Below are 13698 nucleotides of genomic sequence, written 5' to 3'. Positions count from 1 at the left end.
GCCTTCTGGCAATGGTGTACTGGTAAATGTTAAACAATCATTATCTCTCCAAAAATTAAATAAAATAAAGAGCCTTTATTTATAGTGTTGGCCAATGACCCCCTCCAGTCCGATATCAAGTTGGCAAAGTGAAGTTGCTGAATGCTTAGGAAAAAATACACTGTCAGCTCTGGGAAGCAAGTCAGTGCCTCCCCCAGCACACCACAAGGTTACTAACTCTTCTCTCTGCCCTGAAACATCTGGTGGCCTCTGTACCTTAGCAACTATCACAGAGCTGAAATCATCTGGATATAGGCCTCTTACATGAGACTGTGTGAGTTTTTAAAGGTTAGCACCCGTGTTTTGATTAAAGGATTTAATGATGATTAAGTGAATTCAATCTATTATTAAAATGTGTGAATACATATAACACACTTAGAAGTGCTCATATAAGTGAAAACTATGCCTACTAGTTGTTACCTTTGTCTCCCAGTGAAGGCCAGAGCACCAAGATGTCTATTGAAGGGATGAATTAATTCTTAACCTAAATGGGTACCCAGGCTCTGTTTTCCTCATTCTTCTTGTTTTTACAGATTATTGCTTTGCTGAAAATGAATTTTTAAATTTTATTTTATTTTTTGTAAAGATTGGGGTCTTGCTATGTTGCCCAACCTGGTCTCAAACTCTTGACCTCAAGTGATCTTCCCACCTTGGCTTCCCAAAGTGCTGGGATTATAAGCTTGAGCCAATAGGCCTGGCCTGTAGAAAATAATTTAGAATTCTATGCAAGTTTTTGTTTTGTGGCGAAAACTCTCTCACCAAATTCCTATGGACAACAAGGGCCCTCCCAATCCATTCTGTGAACACTGGCACAATCATGGTGTGGTGTATTGGATTTGGATTCTAATGGAGGCTGGCTGCTCACTTTTTTTCGCTGGGCATCTGAGTGCTCTTAGCCAGGCATGGGGTTGAGGAGGAATTAGGTCCTCAGCCTTCTTAGTCCCGGAGTGTCTCAAAATTCATTGTTATTCCATGCAGTCCACCCAGACCATGACAAACAGTCCTTTTAATATAATTTATTTGAAGCATCCCAGATAAGTATGTCATCTGCTTTCTGCCAGTACCTGGACAATATCAAATCTGGTGTCTGGGCATGTAAAAAAGACTTACTAATAATAAGGTGAGCAGCTACCCCTTTTTCAGGATTTAGCTTGGGCATTATGCCCAGTCATTTTTTTGTTTTAGTTTTTTTTTGTTTGTTTGTTTGTTTGTTTGTTTTTGAGACGGAGTCTCGCTCTGTCGCCCAGACTGGAGTGCAGTGGCCGGATCTCAGCTCACTGCAAGCTCTGCCTCCCGGGTTTACGCTATTCTCCTGCCTCAGCCTCCCAAGTAGCTGGGACTACAGGCGCCAGCCACCTCGCCCGGCTAGTTTTTTGTATTTTTTAGTAGAGACGGGGTTTCACCGTGTTAGCCAGGATGGTCTCCATCTCCTGACCTCGTGATCCGCCCATCTCGGCCTCCCAAAGTGCTAGGATTACAGGCTTGAGCCACCGCGCCCGGCCTGTTTTAGTTTTTTTAAGAACCAATATATCATTGAATCCTCACAAAGGCGCTGTTGGGAGATCTTAATTATTATACCCATTTTGCAGATGAGAAAAGGAAAGCTTTAAGGTGTTAGTGATTAGCTAAGTCATCGAGCTAGTATGCAGGGGAATCAGGATTCAAATGAGTTAATGTGAATACTGCCTTATCTGGGTTTTCCGGGAGTTCTCCCTCTGGCTTCAGGGCCACACGTGCCTCTACAGACCCTTGCTGCTTCTTCAGAGTGTCTGGGCTGCTGTGTTCCCCAACAAGCCCCGGCGATGGAGTTTTTCTTTCATTACTTCTTGCCCGTATTTCTACATGCTCTGAGCTGCCAGCGCAGCCTCCTTGTTCCTCCACCCTCCTGGTCACTCAGGCCCACTGGTGTTTACAATACGCCTCCAGCATCTGTGGACTTCATTAGGGCCTGTGCTACACCCTCTTCCTGCTCATCGGTGCAGACTGCATGAGGCCAGACTGAACACAGCTCCCCAGGGTGCTTGCCAGACGCTTCCACCAGCCCTGCCAGATTCCCTTCTCTGGGGACAGCCAGCCAACCTCTAATCCAGGTGTCTCTGCAGGATAAACATTCCCCATGGGGCACCAAAGCCATACTCTGTTCTAGCCTGTGCTATAGTTAGCACTATTTGGGGAGTGACTTAAAGCATTAGTTTTGAAGTCAGGAAGACCTGCCACTTAGTAGCGCTGTGATCTTGGTTCACTGGCCTTACTTCTCTGACCCTCATGTTCCTCGTCTGGAAAACTGAAGGTAAAAAGAGTTGAGAAATGGGATTGTTCCATGGAAAGCACCTGGCTCATCTTAGGTGCAGAATTCATTCTCTCTTCCTCCTAATGACCACTTTGGGGACACTAAGGAGCAAGAAGTAGAGAAAATTGGTCATTTATTTGCTTATTTTTGAAGTGTTCTTGACTAGGTGTTGATATATTATCAGAGATTATAAACACAATTATCCCCATTTTATAAACATTCCACATTCAGAGAGCTTAAATTAATTTGCTCATATTCACCCAGATAATAGGTTGGGTTTACCATTGACTCTAACTTAAACTGACTCTTTAATTTTCTCTTGTCATTTTTTTTTATTTTTAGAAATGAAAATAAGCAAGTGATATTAGCCAAAATGAAATTGCCTGTATTTCTTGTAAAAAGATAGTCCCCTTTGCTCTCTGCACTTTTTGTTTGTTTGTTTGTTTGTTTTTTGAGACAGAGCCTTGCTCTGTTGCCCAGGCTGGAGTGCAGTGGTATGGTCTTGGCTCACTGCAACCTCCACCTCCTGGGTTCCAGCGATTCTCATGCCTCAGCCTCCCCCGTAGCTGGGATTACAGGCATGCACTACCATGCTCAGCTAGTTTTTGTATTTTTAGTAGAGATTGGAGTTCGCCATGTTGGCCAGGCTGGTCTCGAACTCCTGGCCTCAAGTGATCTGTTCCCCTCAGCCCCCCAAAGTGCTAGGATTATAGACATGAGCCACCACACCTGGCCTATTTTTCTTTATCCAGAGATTCTCTCTTGAAAGTAGTTGTCATTTGTGACGCCATAATCTCATTATCTAGTTCTCTCTGCTCCTTGGATGAGCTGAACTTTCCAAGCCCTTTTTGAGATATTGCCTATCAAGGATGAAGTGCAGGAAAGTCATACTCTCAGTGGACTGACGTGGGAGCGTTTATTCCATAGGAATCAAGTCAGAACTTGGTTGGGGCTAAAGTTGGGGATGGTCTGGATGACAGAATGAATTTGACGTCATTGTCATTGTTATGAATTTTCTCCTCATTAAGCTCAGAAATTGAGGCATGTTTAAGAGTTTCTTTCTTCTTATATCATTGTTTTATTTGAGAATTAAAATAGGGCTGTGAGCTTTCACTCACCACCATATTATGAGCTCCCTGCTGGGTCTCACTGATCTCTGAACCTCCTCGTATGGCCCCTTCTACAGTGCTTTGCATACAATGGTGGGCAAACTTGAATGAATTAACATTTAATGAGCACTCTATTGTTCTCTATACATGGATAGTGGTAGACCCGGGATCTGAACTTGGTTGGACCTTCCGGCTCTACATGTAGTGCTTTCCTCATACTTCAGCTGTCCATCAATATCTCTATCAACGATGGTTGTTGAGCAAGGTTTGTCTTTTCTTTTAAAGGCTGCCAGTGGTGTCATATATGTTGTTGGGGGAAGGAGGGTGCATAAGAAATATAGAGAGAGGGCCGGGCGCGGTGGTTCACGCCTGTAATCCCAACACTTTGGGAGGCTGAGGCGGGTGGATCGTGAGGTCAGGAGATTGAGACCATCCTGGCCAATGTGGTGAAACTCTGTCTCTACTAAAAATACAAAAATTAACCAGGTGGGGTGGCGTGCACCTGTAGTCCCAGCTACTCAGGAGACTGAGGCAGGAGAATCGCTTGAACCCCGGAGGCAGAGGTTGTGCCACTGCACTGCAGCCTGGGTGACAGAGTGAGATTCCATCTAAAAAAAACAAATATATACACACACACACACACACACACACACACACACGCACATACACACACACACACACTCACAGAGAGAGAGAGAGAAGGGCAATTTTGGAAGGAGGGTGAATGAAGCAGGCGTGATCTTTCTTCACAGACAGGATTATAATGAGCCTCAGCTGACTGGTTGGTTCCTTCGGCATATGAGAGTAAAGAGGTTCAAAGAAACCAATGTGTTGCCATGGGAACTGTCCCAGTTTTATAATCTTCATCTTTTAAAAACCTGAAAAAGAACACATGGAGAGCAGGGAAAATTCAGTGAATGGGAAGTAATGCAGGCTAATAATTTAAATACAAGTTTTGAAGAGGGAAATCAGAGAGTGGAGAAATATTTTGAGGAGACTTTGAGCTGCTCAAATTGCTTTTCCTGGTTAAGATATAATTGACTGCAGGTGAGGAAAAGAATTACGGTTCTGTCTCTGGAAAAGATGCATTGAGGTTAGTGCTTCTTGGCCAAAAAGGTATCAACCAAGGAGCATCTCAAGGAAAAGGGGGAATGGTCCTCTGTGCAGGATGACCACTTGTCTGAGCTGGAGATGCCTGACAGAGCTCCTGGAAGGAGATAAGACCTGAGGCGAGATGGCTGATGGAATTAGTCAGCTTGCAAACATGGTCACAAATTATTCACCACCCTGTATGTATATCCCTGTGCAATGTAATATCAATTCTTCTTATCAGGAGGTGGCATCTATTTCTCCAGCCCTACAATCTTGCCTTGGCCGTGACTCCAACACATGACTTATTTGGTCAGTAAGAGAGTAGCAAATGTGATACAGTCAGAGGCTTGAAAAATGCTTCAGGTGGGGGATTGCCCTCTCCTGATGCTCTTGGTTACACTGCAGCCACCAGCACGTGAATAAGCCCTGGGCAGCCTGCTGGATGACAAGAGACACATAGCCCAGTTGCTTCCATCACCCTGCTGAAAGCCAGCCAGATGGCTGAGGCTGCTGATGGCCAGCAGATTTCAGGTAAATGAGGGGCCCAGTTGATTCCACATGGAATACATGAGCTGTCCCAGCTGATCCCCACTCAAACTGTTGACCCTCAGAATCATACACAAATAAACAGTTGTGTTGAACTGCTAAGTTTTGGGATTATTTGTTATACAGCAAAAACTAACTGATGCAAAGTATATGCAACAGATGGCAAGTAGCAAGTAGGGAAAGAAAAATGCACTTGACATAGTTGTAGAACAAGGGTTGGCAAACTATTGTCTATGAGCCAGATACAGCCCACCACCTCCTAGGAAGTCATCCTGAAAGTCAAATTATATAAAACAGTGCATAAAAATATTTATAGAGAGAAGAGTAATTTTGGTGTTAAAGATTATTCACATTTAACATTTTTATAAACATCTTCCAATTGCCTTCCAGAAGCTCTGTTTTGACTTTTACCAATAATGAGTTAGAGAAAATAGACACTATTGATGTGTAACATAGATCATTTCATCTCCCAGAACATAGAGGATGCAACTAGAGGAAATTTATCTTGCAAGGAGAAACTGGGGTAACCTTGGGAGAAACTGACCATGACATTTTAGAGTTCCTGATAGTCTAAGGGAGCAGTGAAGGTGCTGTTTGGAAGACTCAGATTCTACGAAGCTCTTCAGAGGCTGAAAAGATAAGCCCAATCTAGGCTGATGAGATGTCAGTAGAGATTGATGTCAATTTCTGCATCTGGGCTCAAGTAAACAATAGTATTAACACATGGTGGGAACCCAGTGACTTCAACACCACCCAGGTGTGAAAAGGACCAGGGAGCTCAATAAGAATCAGCAGTGGGGTGTGCTTCCATCAAGGGTAGTCACACTATTGGCTGCTTGGTGAGTGCACCCTTCTACTCTGGGCTGCTGAGACCATATCCACATCACTGGGTTCCATTCTGGCTACTGTACTCTAAGGGGGTGAAAATTACCTGGGTGGGAGTAGGTGTTTTTGAAGAGAGAATGTAGGATGCTGAAGGACTCCAGTTCATTTCATTTGAAGAAATTTTGAATGTGCCAGGAAGCCTTAACTTAGAGAAGACTCAGAAGGGATGTGAAAAGCATTTTTCAGTATTTGCGTTTTACAGTAAAAATATCTTTGTTATTTTTTAAATCATAAAATTATAAATAATACAAAAAGGTGAACACAACTTAAAAAAGGTAAAGAGGAGGCTGGGCTCAGTGGGTCATGCCTGTAATCACAGCACCTTGGGAGGCCAAGGGGGGCAGATCACGAGGTCAGGAGCTCGAGACCAGTCTGACCAACATGGTAAAACCTAGTCTCTACTAAAAATACAAAAAATAGCTGGACGTGGTGATGCACGCCTGTAGTCCCAGCTACTCGGGAGGCTGAGGCAGGAGAATTGCTTGAACCCGAGAAGCAGAGGTTGCAGTGAGCCAAGATCATACCACTGCACTCCAGCCTGGGTGACAGAGCGAGACTCCATCCAAAAAAAAAAAAAAAGTAAAGAAGAAAAAACAATTATCCTGAATTTTATTATACAAGAGGAATATTATTGATATCTTGATGAACATTGCTCTAGACAGCACACTGCAAATGCATGCACACACAATATACATATAATTTTACATAAAAGGTGATACAGTTTGGAGGTGTCCCCACCCAAATGCCATCTTGAATTGTAACTCCCACAATTCCCACATGTTGTGGGAGGAACCAGATGGGAGGTGATTGAATTATGGGGGTGATCTTTCCTGCACTGTTCTTGTGATAATGAATGAGTCTCACGAGACCTGATGGTTTTAAAAATGGGAGTTTCCCTGCACAAGCTCTCTCTTTGCTTGCTGCCATCCATGTAAGATGTGTCTGGCTCCTCCTTGCCTTCTGCTATGATTGTGAGGCTTCTCCAGCCATGTGGAACTGTTAAGTCCATTAAACCACTTTCTTTTATAAATTATCCAGTCTTGGGTATGTCTTTATCAGCAGCGTGAAAGCAGACAAATACAGAAGGTGTAATATTACTTTTTTAATCACTCAACACTATGTAATGGACACATTTCTGTATCAACTAGGTCATCATATTTAATAGCTATTTAGAATTTCATTGTATGTTTTGACCATAATTTATATAACCAATTTCCTATTAATAGAAATTTAACTGTTGGGTGGCTCCTGCCTGTAATCCTAGCACTTTGAGAGGCCAAGGCAGGCGGATCACCTGAGGTCATGAGTTCGAGACCAGCCTGGCCAACATGGCGAAATCCCATCTCTACTAAAAATGCAAAAATTAGCCAGGTGTGGTGGCTCACATCTGTAATCCTAGCTACATGGGAGGCTGAAACAGGGAAATTGTTTGAACTTGGGAGGTGGAGGCTGCAGTAAGCCAAGATTGTGCTGCACTCCAGCCTGGGCAACAGAGTGAGACTCTAATCCCCACCCCCCCGCCCCCCAAAAAAGAAATTTAATTGTTGAATATATTTGCTATTACAAACGAACAATTAGATCAATATCCTTAACTTGTATCATTGTTCGTTTGGCTAATTATCTTAGGATAAATTTCTAGGAGTAAAACTTCTAGATTTAATAGTTACACAATTAAAATTTTCATATTATTAAACTGTCCTGCAGAAAGATTAAATCAATTTACACACTCTGATGATCTTGTTTTTATTTATATTTTTATAGTACCTTGGTGCATTTGACAGAGTCTTGCCCTGTCACCCAGGCTGGAGTGCAGTGGTGTGATCTTGGCTCACTGTAGCCTCTGCCTCCTGGGTTCCAGCGAGTCTCCTGCCTCAGCCTCCTGGGTAGCTGGAATTACAGGCGCATGCCACCACACCCAGCTAATTTTTGTATTTTTTAGTAGAGACAAAGTTTCACCACATTGGTCAGGCTGGTTTCGAACTCCTGATCTCAGGTAATCTACCCACCTTGGTTTCAAAGTGTTGGGATTAAAGGCATGAGCCATTGTGCCCGGCCTGAATATTCTTTCATATGTTTAGTACCATTTTATTTCTTATTTATTTATTTATTTAGTTATTGAGACAGAGTCTCACTCTGTCACCTGGACTGGAGTGCAAGGGCAGGATCTCGGCTCACTGCAACCTCTGCCTCCCAGGTTCAAGTGTTTCCCCTGTCTCAGCCTCCTGAGTAGCTGGGATTACAGGCACCTGCCACCACACCTAGCTAATTTTTATATTTTTAGTAGAGATGGGGTTTCACCATGTTGGTCAGGCTGGTTTTGAACTCCTGACCTCAAATGACCCGCCCGCCTCGGCCTCCCAAAGTGTGGGAGTTACAGGCATGAGCCACCATGCTTGGCCTACCATTGTATTTCTTAATTTATGAATTTCCAGTTAATACTTTTTGCCCATTTTTCTGTTGAACACATTTGTGTAAGTTTTTGTAGGTGTAATGACACTTTATCTCTTATATATGTTACACATACATTTTTCCCCCAGTGTATCGGTTAAACTTCTTCATGGTCATTTGCTTGTTTGTTTTGGTTAATCGTTTTTGCTTATTAAAGTTTTCAATTTTTACATAGCAATTCTAATCATTTCTTTCATCCTTCATTATATGTAATAGTTGTCGTATGGAAGAGGATTAGACGTTTATGAAGAAGAATCAACCTGATGGGAGAAAGTTGCAGCATGGCAGATTTTTACTAAAATAACAAACAACTTTCTCCCAATTAAGACTGTGAGATATGGAATGCACTATCTCGCAGGTAGTGAGATCTCCATAATTAGGGGCTGTTAAGCATGAATTGCATGACCACCCGACAGTGATGCTGTCTGGGTGAGGCCGTATGGCCTCTGGCATCCTTAATTATTTACAAGGCAGATTTTTAATGGAATGCCAATAATGTAATTCTAATTGTTTTTCCCAGAGAACTTTTTTCAAAACTGCAACACCATACAAAATTTGAGGTTTCCAAGAGCAACTGGACCAAAGTTGATGTGGCAGATCAGGCAGCACTAAATGAAAATAGCTGAGAACCACTGAAAATTATAAGAAAGCATACCAGGACATTGTTAGTGGTCATATGCTTGTCATTCATGAGTTTTACTTTCATCACCATGCATCACCTTCCAGCCACAGAAATTTCCACTGAACCATACAAAGGTCATAGGAGCTGACCTCTCATAACTGGGAATGCGGATGGATGTAGGCAAAACTGACTTCCTAGCATAGGTTGATTGTGGGCATAACCAAGTCTTTTGAGAGTAACAGAGCAAGGTGGTGCCAGGTATGCGTATAGAAGCAATCTAGTATGCTGCTGCTATTGTAAAATTGGTGGAGCTGAATTACATAAAGGAGAGGAAAGTTCTCACCAAGTAAGTCTCAGAACAGGATGAGGCTCTATGAGTCTTAATCCATCTGACTATATAGTCATTCCCTTTTTAACCCTGGGTTACTGCTGCTTGGTAGACAGAACTGGGGAAAATAGGGTCAAACTTCAACCTGGAAGAATGCTTTTACTTTCTATGAATATAAAGTAATTGAATGAATAATTACATAATTGAATGAATTCTTACATTCATTCAATAATATATAATGAAACACTACGCCGGGCGCGGTGGCTCAAGCCTGTAATCCCAGCACTTTGGGAGGCCGAGGCGGGTGGATCACGAGGTCAGGAGATCGAGACCATCCTGGCTAACATGGTGAAACCCCGTCTCTACTAAAAATACAAAAAACTAGCCGGGTGTGGTGGCGGGCGCCTGTAGTCCCAGCTACTCGGAGGCTGAGGCGGGAGAATGGCGTGAGCCCGGGAGGTGGAGCTTGCAGTGAGCCGAGATCGCGCCACTGCACTCCAGCCTGGGCGACAGAGCAAGACTCCGTCTCAAAAAAAAAAAAAAAAAAAAAGAAACACTACGATGTGCAAAGCATTGGGAATTCAGCAATGAACAGGAAAGACAGCAGCTCACAGCCTAGAAGGGAAGTCACCTTTAAACAATTAATGACATCATAGGTTGTGAAAGGTACAAGGTGCTTGGGTCGTTCACAGCCATGGCATTGAAACCTGTCCAGGATATCAGAAAAGGCCTTCTGGAAAGACTAAAATTAAAGCGGAGATTTAAGGAAGGAGGAAGAGGTGCTGCCCATAAAAAGGGAGGACAGGAGAAGAGAATAAAAGATGGGGCTGCATAAGTATTTCAGGGGAATAAAAACACGTGTAAAAGTCCAAAGCCAGAGAGAAGTTTAGATTCACACCTCTCTGGAGTGGTATTAGGCTGTTTCTGATGCATGCAATGTAGTAGCAAGAACCAAAATTTAAAATGAGAGTTTAACTGGAGTTTGGCTCCCAGCCTTGCTAGTTCCTGAGCATGTGACCTTGGCAAATAACATAATCTGTCTTCAAATAACATAATCTGTCTTGACCTCAAGCTTCTCATCTGTCAAATGGCGATAATAGCACCTGCTCCACAGGTCGCTGTGAGAATGGGATTAGCTAATAGATATAAAATTTTGGCCAGTGTGGGGCTAGGTTTTAAATAAGCCTGATGGAAGCTGTCAGTGACCAAAATCTATTCTTTTTACCTAGCCCAAATCTTTCTTGCTGTCTGTGAACATACATCAATTGGATCGGTTCAACAGAGTTTTACTCAGTTTCTACTTTGGGTCATTGTAGATTCAGGCACTGTGAGAATATGAAAGAAGTGTGCCACAGGAATTGAAAGGTAGAAGTTAGTTGGGAAGAGAAGGTTAAAGAGGTGTTTGTCTCTTACTTTGTTTTTGTTTTTTGTTTTTTGTTTTTTTGAGACGGAGTCTTACTCTGTTGCCTAGGCTGAAGTGCAGTGGTGCGATCTTGGCTCACTGCAACCTCCACCTCCCAGGTTCAAGTGATTCTCCTGCCTCAACCTCCTGAGTAGCTGGGAGTACAGGTGCCTGCCACCACACCCAGATAATTTTTGTGGTTTTAGTAGAGACAGGGTTTCACCATGTTGGCCAGTCTGGTCTTGAACTCCTGACCTCAGGTGATCCACCTGCCTCGGTCTCCCAAAGTGTTGGGATTACAGGCGTGAGCTACCGCACCCAGCCTATCTCTTACTTTGTATGTATATCTTCAACTCCATCTGATCTATGAGCTCCTGCAGGAAAGGATCTGTAAAACAGGTCCTCTCTTTAATCCCAGTAAGATTCCCAAGTTTCTGATTTAGAGTAGGTGCTCAGCAAATCCCAGTTAAATAGAACCAATGAAAGTTTGGGAACTTACAGCAGATTTTAAACACTAGTAAACACATACATAGATTACAGGGGTTATCAGAAGGAAAATCTGTGTCAATCAGGGAAGGTTGATGGAGGTAAGGTTGGAAGGTTCAGCTTTTGTAGATGCTGTCACAGAACTTTCAAAGTGGTTGTACCTTTTTATTCTTCTACCAGCAATGTATGAGAAATGAATATAGAGGGAATTTTCAGACTTTTTAATTTTAGCAATTCTGGCAAGAGAGGAGAGATATTCCATCATGGTTTTACTTTGCATTTTCTTGGTGACTAATGATTTGGAGCATCGTTCCGTATGAGGGTTAGCCATTTGAATATCCTTTTTGTAAAGTGTCTGTTCAAGTCTTTTTCTCACTTTCAAAAATTATATTGACTATTTTTATATATTATGAATGCAAGACTTTTGTTGGATTTATCAACTGTGAATCTCTTCCCCGAGTATGTGGCTCAACCATTTACTATTCACGGTCTCTTTCTATGGAAGAAGTTCTCAATATTAATAAAAAATAGTATGTCAAATTTTTAAGGGTTAGTTCTTTTTGTGTACTATTAAAGAAATCCTTACCTAATCCAAGGTGATAAAGATATATTCCTAATTTTTTTTTTTTAGCTTTAATTTTAGGTTTGGGGGTACATGTGAAGGTTAGTTAATGTAGATAAACTCATGCCATGGGGGTTTGTTTTATGGATTACTTCATCACCCAGGAATTAAGCCCCCAAAATATGGGACGCTTCACAAATTTGCATGTCATCCTTGCAAAGGGGTCATGCTAATCTTCTCTGTATTGTTCTCGTTTTAATATATGTGCTGCTGGAGCAAGCACAAGCATTTTTAAGTGAAATCTTCTTTCCTCAACCAAAAAGAAATGCATGCATATGGTTTAAAAAATCCAAAAAGTCTGAAGGATAATGAAATGACAACTAAATCCTCTAATTGTATGACCAAGTTCTTCTCCCCAAAGACAACCACTGTTAACACTCTTTTATACAGGCTTATAGATATTTTCTATATATATAGTTATAAAAACATATGTATGAATATTCCTTTTACTTATTCACCAAATGGTACATATTAATAAGACTGTCCTGTACATTACTATTTTTGTTCAACAGTGTATCTCAGCAATTTTTCCCTATTAACCCCTTTGAAATGACCTCACTCCTTTTAAGGGCTTGCAGATAATTGTTTTGTATGCAAGCTTTATAATTTAAAGCCACTGACCCCTCCTAAAGGGATCGATTAGGTTGTGTTTAGTCTTTTGTTATCACAAACAGTGCTGCAATAAACATCCTTGTGCATAGGACTTTGTGTGAGCAATGAAATGACTTGTTCCAAGCGTATGGGTGTTTATAATTCTGTTAACTCTGGCCAAATTATCAAAAAGGTTACATTGGCTTATACATACTCCAGCAGCATACGAGGGTGCTTTTCCTTTCTCTGGCGGGGTAGCATTTTTTTTTTTTTTTTGAGATGGAGTTTTGCTCTTGTTACCCAGGCTGGAGTGTAGGGGTGCGATCTCAGCTCACTGCAACCTCCGCCTCCTGTGTTCAAGCAAGTCTCCTGCCTCAGTCTCCTGAGTAACTGGGATTTCAGGTGCCCGCCACCACCTTGCTAATTTTTTTTTGTATTTTTAGTAGAGATGGGGTTTCACCATGTTGGTCAGGCTGGTCTCGAACTCCTGACCTGAGGTGATCTACCCACCCTCCCAAAGTGCTGGGATTACAGGTGTGAGCCACCGCACTTGGTCCGATTTAAATAAGAAGAGCAATGAAGAGAACACTTTTCATAGAAGGAACAGCATAAACAAAGGCTTAGAGTGGAGTTTTCCAACCTTGGCATTATTGAGTGTTTTGGCTGAATAATTCATTGTGGTAAGGACTGTCCTGGGCATTATAGGATGTTTAGTGGTATCCCTGGCCTCCACCTACTAATGCCAGTAACAAGCCACCCTCTCTGCCCCTTAGGTGTGACAACCTAAAATGTCTCCAGACACTGCCAGATGTTTTGTAGGGGACACAGTTGCACTGGGTTGAGAATCATGACTTAGAGGTTGGGATGTTCAGGGGTCAGGCTGTGGGGGGATTGGTGTGTGTGTGTGTGTGTGTGTGTGTGTATACAAGTGCACAGTGAGCACAGGGAAAAACCAAGAAGGCTGGTGGGGTGTTAACCCTAGAAAGCTTCAGAGTTAGTCTGAAAAGAGATGTATTTCTTCTCTTGCTTTCCTGTCCTTTCATAAAAACCCACATTGCAAAAACCCATCCCTTTTTTTTGTTGTTGTTGATGAGGAGAGAAAGCCACGCACTAACCCTTCGTCCTCTTCGTTATTAGTGAGCAACCCAGGACAGGCGCTTTGAGTGCATACAGGTTGTTCATGATCTTTAGTATCATTGTAATCTCACAACAACACATGGGGGTCCTGATCAGCATGC

General features: G+C 42.4%; 1 non-coding gene across 1 annotated transcript; it reads right to left on the bottom strand.

Moving 5' to 3' along the window:
- Positions 1–11985: 11985 nt before the first annotated feature.
- Positions 11986–12092, bottom strand: LOC112608843. Its single transcript, XR_003116117.1, has one exon. It is a non-coding gene; the product is annotated as a U6 spliceosomal RNA (small nuclear RNA).
- Positions 12093–13698: the final 1606 nt, after the last annotated feature.

Source organism: Theropithecus gelada, chromosome 15 (genome assembly GCF_003255815.1).
Source record: "Theropithecus gelada isolate Dixy chromosome 15, Tgel_1.0, whole genome shotgun sequence".
Taxonomy (NCBI): Eukaryota; Metazoa; Chordata; class Mammalia; order Primates; family Cercopithecidae; genus Theropithecus; species Theropithecus gelada.
The sequence above is the reverse complement of the archived record's forward strand: the minus strand, read 5'-3'. Positions and strand labels throughout refer to the sequence as shown.